This window comes from Rhamphochromis longiceps, linkage group LG2 (assembly GCF_057381845.1).
Source record: "Rhamphochromis longiceps isolate RC_006_pf linkage group LG2, R_longiceps_female_GT1.1, whole genome shotgun sequence".
NCBI classification, from domain to species: Eukaryota; Metazoa; Chordata; class Actinopteri; order Cichliformes; family Cichlidae; genus Rhamphochromis; species Rhamphochromis longiceps.
In genome coordinates, this window is record NC_140558.1 from 16613633 (window position 1) to 16623075 (window position 9443).

The following is a 9443-nucleotide window of genomic DNA, read 5'->3' on the forward strand; positions in this document are numbered from 1 at the left end:
AATACTGCTGTAGATCATATTATACCCTTTAATATAGAGTGTGTGAGCTGTATGTAGTTTAGTTCTCATTATACTTTTGAGTTAACAGAACATGTTCACATATTAGTTCATTAGATAAATGTGCATCACTCTGTATCCTTGATCTGCTGGGAATGTGTTACACTGTTTTCTTGACATGTTCTATTGTTGAATCATGAAGAGAAGGAGACTCTGTGTCTAAGACAGGGGAGATAGACAGACCACATTCCATACCCCCACCTTACAGAAAGCAGAGAAACAACTGCCGAGGTCATAACTTAGGCACTGTAACGGAGAAAGAATGTGATGTTTTGGCTTTACGACTAGATGGGGGCCACTAGAGACTATAAAAAGCTGAGCAACCCGTCACCATTTTGAGACTTGCTGTGACCCTCTTCAGGCATGTCTCCCCATCATGATGGTCCTTATGCTCTTAAGTGTTGAATTGTATGGAAATAAATGATTGTTGATTGAGCATAAATACACCGAGTATTGTCCTTCCTTCAGCCCAAAGATTCAAAGAATTGGGAGATTTCAACAACTTGGTGCCGTGTGACCCGGATCTTTGGTGTGCTGAGGAGGTGCAGATTTGGCCTTTGGTGAGATCGTGGGGCAAGGTGAACAGAAGGCCGGCCTAAAACAGAAAGGTAAGCACAGCCTGTTGTATTATAAATACCAAATGTGCATATTGGGCTTTCCAAATTAATCTGTTCACTGAGTTACACGTATTTTCACAGTAAATTTGTCGGTGTCTGGTTTTTGGCGCAAGATACTAACAACATAAGTTGAGGCTGAATTCCAGTGTGTTAAATAAACTGCTTCTACCGAGATACTAATAACATACTACGTTGGACTAGTTGCAGTAAACTGCTTCTACCGAGATACTAATAACATACTACGTTGGACTAGTTGCAGCCACTTTACCTTCCACATTTAATTTTGTCTAAGACTGGCTTCTGTAGCAATAATACATTAGAATTTCTTCTGAAGACGCGGCCATTAGTTCAGTACATTGAAGTCGAGGTTTGAAGTTTGTTTATGGTGTCGGTTACGTCCTGGCTCTTGCCGGCTATGAAATAGAAGTTGATTTAAGGAAAAGCAGATGCTGGCTCACGGTGCGGTTGAACGCTGGCAACGCGAGAGCGAAACACGTCCGTAGGTTTGGTTTATGATACGGCCGTGTTCCGGTGGTGCGGCCGTGAAGTGCAGTAGTGGTTGGTGCTAGTTTTAGTACATTGAATAGAGGTTTGACGGTGGTTTGTGGCGTCAGTCGAGTTTTTTAACGGCTGCGGTCATAAAACAAAGTAAAATTTTACTTGCCAAGAAGTACATAGAGCAAAACCTGGTTTATGATGTCGGGTATAACTTCGGGGATGCAAGCATCACTTTTATGATGCGACTTTGCCCCGTTGTGGCGGTCATAAGCGCAGAGAAAGGGGTATTTTGGTCTATGGTGCAGTGTGCTTTAAGAAGATCTAATAGTTGAGCTCAGAGGTTTCTGTGTAAAATTCCCGCTGAGGAAAAGTGTTGTGTGTGTGTGTGTGTGTGTGTGAAGGCGCGCTCTGAGTGAGTGTGTGCGAAGCTGCGAAGCGCGCTCTGGGTGCTGTCTTGTGTGTAAAGCGCGCTCTAGGTGTTGTTTTGAGTGTGAGTGAGGCGCGCTCTGAGTGTGTTTTTTGTGAGTGTGAAGCGTGAACACAGTGACAGTGACGGTTGATGTGTTTGATTAGGAGGACGCTAGAGCAAAGACACATTTTAGGATCAAAGGTTGATGCCTAGTGTACCTGTGGAAATAATTTTGTTCAAGGTGTGGCGACCCTCCTGGTCGTGGACGCGCGGCCAGGCCCAGCGGCGTCTGGATGCCAAGGTGGCAACTTGGGAACTGAGGACTCCCGCATTAGCTACGGAAATAACACTGGAACGGCCGTGTAATCACGGGTTCACATTTATTCCGGACTAGAACAAGACACATTTTGCGAACAAAGGTTGAGTCTAGATTAGTAAAGAAATATAAAAAGGTTGAATTCCTCGTTTCAGTGGTTGAAATTGTTGTGTGCCTGTCCCCTGACGAGTGTGAAATTAAATAAAGAGGGAATTTGGAGCCACATAGAGATAGACGGGCATAATTGGGTGTATTACTCTGTGGTGTAATAAAAATAAAAAAAAATAAAAAAAGAGAGATAGTAAGAGGTGTGTAGTGGAGAATTATGGAGGAGTACAGAGAGGAATGTGTTGGGAGACTGGTGTGTAGTTTACGCTGTCAAGGTAGGCGTGTTGCCTGCTTATCTGTTTAACAGTGATGAAAATGAAATTAAATAAATCTCTTAGTGTGTTAATACAGGAAGCTGCGGACCTGGACCAACTGCCCCCACAAGCACAGCGGCCGAAGCAAAATTATAGGTAATGGGAACCACACCCAGCACGAATCAGCAGCTGTGAAACAGACAGCAGCGAGGAGAGAATTAGAGGAGAAATTAAGAGAAGTTTTAACACATAAAATTGGGGCCAACGGACTTGTGGAGGTTGGGAAGGCGTCCGGAGCATCACAACAAAAAGGTGAAACAAAAACACACACAAGCAGAGAAATCTGAGAGAAAGGCTCCTTTTAAGGTAACGCCTAGTTTGAGAAAAAGATAAAATTAACCTGCCTGCCTACAAATGCACACACACGCAATGAAGAAACAGCTTACACTCATGAACACGTGAAGATTTTCCAGCAAGGCTAAAGCAGCGAAACTTAACATACACCTGTTGTTAAAGGATAAATACATTACTGACAAATAAACTCTCTGGGTTGCAGGACAACAATTTAACTTCAAAGAAAAAGACACTGGTCTGACCAACCAGTGAAGACATGACAAATTTAGGGGTTAAAAGATTCAAATTGTGACATGTTTTCTGCTGATTGATTGATACAAGTGATTACTGAATGAAAGAAAATTTCTTTTTGGGCTTTTAAACATGATCTTAAGAATTTTAACAGGTGCATGTTGTCCTGTCAACTTGGTGGGTTAGGAGTTGATTATATCGGGAGAGAAAAAAAAACAAAAAAAAAGGGGGAGAGAAGGCTGACACAGGGCCTGGTCCCGGTGTTTCTCCCCTCTCGTTGTAATACAGCCAACACAACATCATTTTCCTGTTCGTATGCTTTTGTTTTTTGTCTGTTTTTGTTTTTTGTTTTTCTCTATATATATTTAATTACAGGCTCCTTTGCCGGCCCTGAAAGCCGAGGCTGACTGGACTCCTGCTCTCCCCCATACGTGACACTGACCAAATGCTGTAACAGCTGGACCCACAACAACAACCTGAAAAAGTCAACAGTGCTGCAGGAATGCGATCTCATGCAGCAGAGACGGAGAGCACTAAACCTAAGGCCCGTTTCACTACACGGGGGAAAATTCCCAGACTGCGTCAGCTGACAGAGCTCAGCTGTGACGAGACGCCCGCCAAGCCCGAAGGAAAAGTAAGGCCGAGCAAAAGAATGCTGACCTTGATAACTCTGCATTTACACTGTGCAGGACAGTGATGGACCAACACGGAGGATCGGGCAGCAAAAAGGGCGTGACCGAGACAGAAGGAGTAACTGAGGACAGAAGGCACCTCAGAATGGACAAAAAACACAGGAGAAGATGCAGGTTGTCACCTGCGGTGAGCATGGACACTGGAGAAAGGACTGCCCCAATTGGGGTCAGAACCAGGATGGACAGAACTTCGAGCAGCAGCAGCAATGGTCGCAAACAAACTGAAAAGGAGGAGGGCAGGACCCCAGGGCATGCTTCAGGCCGTGGTTTACCCAGAACACCAGAACAGGAAAGTGATGAACACACACACACACACACACACACACAAACACACACACACAGATTCAGAATGAAGTGAAATACACACATGAATACATGTGCACTCGTTGATTGAGTGAGAAATGACACACACACACACACACACACACATACACACATTGGAATGCTGATTCACTGAGAAGTGATACACACACATACATATGCACACACTTGTGCAATGAGAAGTGATCCGCACACACACACACACGCTGATGCAATGAAGAATGCTTTGCTTATGCTAATATGCAAAATGCTGCACACAAACATCCCAATGCATAATTTTTATGAGGAGCCATTGATTACCATTGATTACTTAGAATGTGTTATATGTCACTCAGAGGGCATTTATGTAGATTTTAGGAATAAGCTCTAAAACGGTTTGGTTATGAAAACAATGTCTGTGCGTGATGTCTGTTTATGGCTCAAGGCCTTGACTGAATTCTTTGCTGTGCCTCACACAGCCCTGATGAGGAACAGTGGCACAGAGTGAAAATGATGAATTAATAGTGTAAGTTTTAGGTCGGAGTACGGCATTTTATGTGATTGAGATTTAATTCAAGGAGGAACAAAAGGTGTTACGGCACCTGAGGTTCTCATTCCCGCACAATATTGTCCCGGCAGGAAGCAAAACGTTCCTGTGAATTTTTGGTTGATTTTTTGGTGTTGCTTAGCGCTAGCTTGATTTTATCAGTGAGCTTTGGCTTGTGTTCTTTCTCGTAAGCGAGAGAGGGATAGTTTTATGCTTGGACATGTCTGCAATGGGCCCTAGTTTTGTGTTATTTTTAGTAGTGTTTTGTTGGTTATGTCTGTTTTCATTTTTGTTACAGTGCACTGAGGAAAAACAAATGAGAGGTGTGATCCACCGGTGGTGATATGTTGATATTTTGTGAGTTCATGATTTAACAATCAGCTCTTTAAACCAGGCCTGAAAGATTGAGATTTAAAGCGCTATAAAATATTATTACTGTAAACAATTGCAAAGTGTGCTTCTCCATGATTGTAATTGGCTTGGGAGAAATTCACTTATAGGGAACACTGAGAAGTTCTGAGTCTAAAAGGATTACACCGAGTCAATCCGGCCCAAAGAATAACAAGGAATTGTTTTCCTTTAAAATGATGACGTCATCTTGCTGGTGATGGATGCTCGAATAGGTTGCGCGTGAGACTCCGTTATCAGCAACATCTGGTATGAATGTGTGTGGAGGTATGCATGTGAATGGACTGTGAATGGACTGATGACTAAAAGCTTTGACTGACTTGATACTGAGACAATGACTGCACCAACTTTAGGATTAGTAAATGCCAATAAACAATTCACCCAGCGGTCAAGAGAAGGGTGGATGCTTCGTTTTGTTTGTTTTGTTTTTGCAGGAGCAGGAGGATAAGAGAGACTGGAGGAGGAGACTGTAGCTTCATATAAGTATGAACTGCAGACTTAACACTTTGGTTGCTAATTCGGAGTTACTGATGTTTGCATTAAGAAAACTGTGCTATATTAGCTGTGTTTTGATTAAGGTATCATGTTATATTATTGGGAATGCCAAATGCTACAGTGGAGGAAAACTATTGATATCACTCATGACTGGAATATGTTACTATTAACCATAGCAGGCCACTGTAAAAAGTCAATTAAATTTTATAGAGGAAAATCGCCAAAACTTTAACAATACCTATGAATGACTTGCCACATTCAGAATAGAGATATCCAATAACAAACATTGGGCCACGTGATTTAGGTTCTCGCTTGAAATAGTAGGTTATTAAAAGTAGAATATAATCGACAGGGACATTTGATAGGATGTGGTACTGAAAAAGAACAAGAGCAAAGTAAAGAAAGAAAACCTATTGTGTTTAGTTTTGATAAATTCAAATTAAAATGTACCATTACACTCAGAGGATCAATATGAAATTCAATATATGCAAAATTTGTATGAAGTACATGACTGAAAACTGTTCTGTCCTGAGCTTTTGTTTCTATAGCACCCACTTGACCACACCAACAGTTTCTCGCCACCAACAGGGGGTATTTGCAAGGAATAGGGAGGAATATCATCAAAACCGGGAAAGGTAAGCCTCGAAGGGGGTGATAACACCATAACTTTCACTTATGGTCAAATTCTCAAAATTTGACCCCAAACTTGAAAATTCTTCAAACATTTAGAGACAGAGTGGATAAACATAAAGTCGCAAACCACATAAGGATGGAGCATTTGAATCAATAAGATGGTGAAATAACACGCAGTAAAATGTGGATCATGTTGATTATGTTTATTCCAGTGTGCAGAGGAGTCAATTCCCTTCACAAAGTTTATAAATTCACTTGAACCAAAACTAGGAGCACCCGGTGCTGCAAGAGTTAATAGTCACAATACCCAAGGATAAGCACAAGAGCGTGACTGATATGATGGGACTGGGATTTTGCTACACTTAATTATTGCAGACACAACTAAAACTATAACTGAAACTAATCAAAACTAAACTAAACTAGCAAACAATTGGTAAAAACTGATTAAAACTGATATAAAATTGAAAATCTGAAGTCGAAGCTAAATAAAAATAAAAACTAATGAAAATTGCAAAACTATTACAACCCTGGTCCAGACTAAGATGGCGTTGGACATCTTCAGGGCAGAAAAGGGTTGGTGTGACTAAGGTGTGGTTTGGCTTGTTGTATGTACATTTCAAAATGTTACAGCTCTGGATGGACCAGTTACCAGGGCATGGAAGGATGACAGACTTCATTACATGAGGAGAAGGGAAATTTCCGGGATTGAGGATCCTCTGGGATGACAAGGCTGGAGCAACGGTACTCGAGAGAAGAATTTCTGATACTTTCTGAGATATGATGTCACTAACCTTCTCTTTTAATTGTCTAGCTCCAATGAATTGAAACATGGGAGTGTGTCAAAAAGGGGGAAGTTGAGTCCGAACACCAAACAATGGTTTTATGAACATCTTATGACGTTATTTCTGTGTTTAATAATTTAGGTATGGCAAAACTTAAGCATATAAGGTGTTACACTTAGAAATGGTTCATTAATTTTTGATTTCTTTTACACACACATAGATTATGATTAGAATAGGTCCTGAACATAATATTTTAAACCAAATTTGAATCATTAGAACAACAATGGATAACAATATTAGATTATCAAGGCTAGGGAGAGAGGTGTTTTGGTTTTCTGTCTCTTGCAGAGAAAGGAACAGACACCAGACGGGGACACGGAGATGTGAGGACCCTTCACAGCAGAGACAGATGTAGGGACTGCCGAGACAGCAACTGGGGTCAAGTGTCATGGCGTTTGGGCTCCTGGAGAACATGGATCCCACAAACACAGCAATAACCATGAAGGGGTTGGCGAAAACCAGGAACACCAGACCAACGAGGTTCGAGAGGCTCTTGGCAAAAAGGGGGACACGGCGGTGATCCCAAAAACACACAGATCCTTGTTTGAAATCGGGGCAGAATAATCCCCAGAACTGTGCAATGACTAAAGGGTGGTCTAACCCCGGAGGTCGAAGAAAGAAGCTGAGAATCACCCAACTGGAAGACACTGGTAGCTGCAGCAATAAAAATAAAGGTTAAAAGCTCCTTAGACAGAGGTTCTAGTCTAAGTACATTTGAAAGGTATAAGGGGGCATTAAAAAGGGGGTGGAAAACTGGAGCACCAAAATAAAGCTGTGGGAGAATTGGGGAGTGATGGGAGTGTCATCTGTAACTGCTGTTATGGTTGTAAATCTAACTTTGCTTGCATCTGAACTGCGTGAGCACAGAGGTCATCCCACATATGGTCCACCCGTTAAAGGGGGACAGAGGGCCTCAGCACCAAGAAGAACTGGACCTTGCGACCCTGGAGTGCATGTTATAAGTGATCTCTTTTAAGAGATCAAAAGGGGGAATTATTAGATTATTCTGTTATTATATGTTACCTTATATATGTAATCAAAGTAGTTGAATTAGAATACTGCTGTAGATCATATTATACCCTTTAATATAGAGTGTGTGAGCTGTATGTAGTTTAGTTCTCATTATACTTTTGAGTTAACAGAACATGTTCACATATTAGTTCATTAGATAAATGTGCATCACTCTGTATCCTTGATCTGCTGGGAATGTGTTACACTGTTTTCTTGACATGTTCTATTGTTGAATCATGAAGAGAAGGAGACTCTGTGTCTAAGACAGGGGAGATAGACAGACCACATTCCATACCCCCACCTTACAGAAAGCAGAGAAACAACTGCCGAGGTCATAACTTAGGCACTGTAACGGAGAAAGAATGTGATGTTTTGGCTTTACAACTAGATGGGGGCCACTAGAGACTATAAAAAGCTGAGCAACCCGTCACCATTTTGAGACTTGCTGTGACCCTCTTCAGGCATGTCTCCCCATCATGATGGTCCTTATGCTCTTAAGTGTTGAATTGTATGGAAATAAATGATTGTTGATTGAGCATAAATACACCGAGTATTGTCCTTCCTTCAGCCCAAAGATTCAAAGAATTGGGAGATTTCAACACTGTGCTGTTGTCACTCGTTCAATGAAAAGGGGTTTAGAACCACTGCCTGATGTAGATGAAGACTTATTTGAAGGAGGGAGTAAACTCAGGAAAACAAAACGACAACATAGGCAGGAGAAAAATAAAAACAGTGGTAGGGCAAAATTTCCAGAACCAACCTTACCAATGTCTCCACCTATTGATCTTCAGTGGGAGTTTCCCAATAATTTTAGAGAAAGACAGGAAAATGATTCATCTTTAAAACCTCTTTAAGAAAGCATGCAACGTGGATGATGGAAAAGAAAATGATGTAGGGCTTAAAAGGGTAACTGGAGAACCTTTCATAATAAAGGATAAACTTCTGTATCTAGCGGACATGGAGAAACCCAGACTTGTTGTACCAAAAGAGTACCGATCAGTAATCCTGCATTTGGGTCACACTGTACCATGGTCAGGACATTTAGGACAGGCAAAGACTTACAATCGTGTTGCTCAACGTTTTTACTGGCCAGGATTGTACAAAGATGTGGTTGACTACTGCAAAACATGTCATGAATGTCAGAAAGTGGCTCCTACCAAAATGTCAGACCGAGCCCCGTTGCAAACATTACCAATAATGAATGTACCTTATGAGAGAATAGCTATGGATATCATAGGTCCTTTACCTAAGAGCAGTAGTGGTCATAAATATGCGTTAGTCATTTGTGATTATGCCACAAGATATCCAGATGTTTATCCACTGCGTTCTCTGCAGGTCAAACACATTGTTTGATGCTTAGTAGACCTTTTTTCCAGAGTTGGCATTCCAAAGGAGATCCTGACAGATCAGGGTACCAGTTTTATGTCACATTTGATAAAGTCTCTTTATGACCAACTTGGTGTAAAAGGTATTCGAACTACTCCCTACCATCCAGAAACGGACGGTCTGGTGGAATGATTTAATGGTACATTAAACCAAATGTTGAGAAAGTTTATTGATGATACAGGCAAAGGTTGGGATAAATGGTTGCCTTTTCTGTTGTTTGCATACAGAGAAGTACCACAGGCTTCAACTGGTTTCTCCCCTTTTGAGCTGCTCTATGGAAGGCAG

General features: G+C 41.5%; 1 long non-coding RNA gene across 1 annotated transcript; it reads right to left on the bottom strand.

Moving 5' to 3' along the window:
* Window positions 1–3053: 3053 nt before the first annotated feature.
* Window positions 3054–8096, bottom strand: LOC146677107 (uncharacterized). Its single transcript, XR_014913266.1, has 2 exons — window positions 7292–8096; window positions 3054–7253 (listed from the first exon to the last, which is right to left on the bottom strand). It is a non-coding gene; the product is annotated as an uncharacterized LOC146677107 (long non-coding RNA).
* Window positions 8097–9443: the final 1347 nt, after the last annotated feature.